The following is a 1,229-nucleotide window of genomic DNA, read 5'->3' as shown; positions in this document are numbered from 1 at the left end:
AGAGAGAGAGAGAGAGAAAGAGAGAAAGAGAGAGAGATTACAAAACAAAAAATTCAAAAACTTAAATTGGACATAAAAACTAGCCATAACAACAACACCACCATCACCACCACCACCACCACCACCACCACCAACAACAACAACAACAATCTACGAGCCAGCATTGCATTCCCCACTCATTTCAAGGACACAACCAGTCAAAACCGAATGTATCGAGGAACGTTACGAAGACGTCCCCTCCCCTCTCCCCCAAACCCCAAACCCTCGGACATCTTGTCGTTGCCACAAAAGTGAAAAAAGTGAGTAAGACGAAAAAACACGACGCCCGAAAACCCGCAGGGAGAAATGTGATACGACCTGTTTGCCCTTCATTGTCCATCCGTGCTCCTTATAGGAGAGGGTCTCTTGACAGCTCCTTTCAGTCGGTGTTTCAGCATGTTATTCCATGAAAAAATATGGCAAGGCCACAGTTTAGAGGGGTCTCAGGTTGGAATCACAATGAAAACAAGCGTGATTGTAACAAAACAGGACCCTCTATACAAATTATAATGCAGGTTCTTACATACCACGAGGGAGCACGTACCCCCTTGCAGGTTGTCGAAGTGCAGAAAGATCCGGAAGGATTTTCAGTAATGCTGAACTCCTTCGTGTTTTGTTTCATTTCGTTTTATATTTGAAGGAAAAGTAAAATCATACATTTGAAGACGAATGAATTTTAGTGAATTTCTCAAGCACCCGCCATCTGCCTTACCCTTTTCCCGTACCATTCTCCTTCTTCCCCCTTCCCCGATTGTATTGCCCTGTTGTTGTTTTTTATTTTTTAAGTCCATCTTCTCAAAATAATTTCTAAAAAAATAAAATAAAACAGAAACATGGCTTTTCGCTTACAGCACGTTCGATAAATTGACGCTTTTGCCAAGTTTATGAACATGAAAAAACCAGTTTTTCAAAAACATTTTGAAATATAAAAAAAATTCTACTTGTATTTTGTTTGGCCTCTACATTCAAAACAGAATCTAATTATAGTCGAATCTGGCAATGGGAGAGGTTGCAAATAAAGAAAAATAATAAAGGATAAATAATAATAAATATCATTTGCATAGCGCAAATTCCCGCTCAATAGCAAGGTCTATGGGTTTTACAGTGTATATTATTACCCCAGCAGACATGATAACATTCTCAAAAAAAATCTCAGCATCCTGTGAAGCAAAACAGAGGTAACGTATGTT

The sequence above is a fragment of the Aplysia californica genome, unplaced genomic scaffold (genome assembly GCF_000002075.1).
Source record: "Aplysia californica isolate F4 #8 unplaced genomic scaffold, AplCal3.0 scaffold00499, whole genome shotgun sequence".
In the NCBI taxonomy this organism is placed as follows: domain Eukaryota; kingdom Metazoa; phylum Mollusca; class Gastropoda; order Aplysiida; family Aplysiidae; genus Aplysia; species Aplysia californica.
This window is presented reverse-complemented; position numbering follows the sequence as displayed.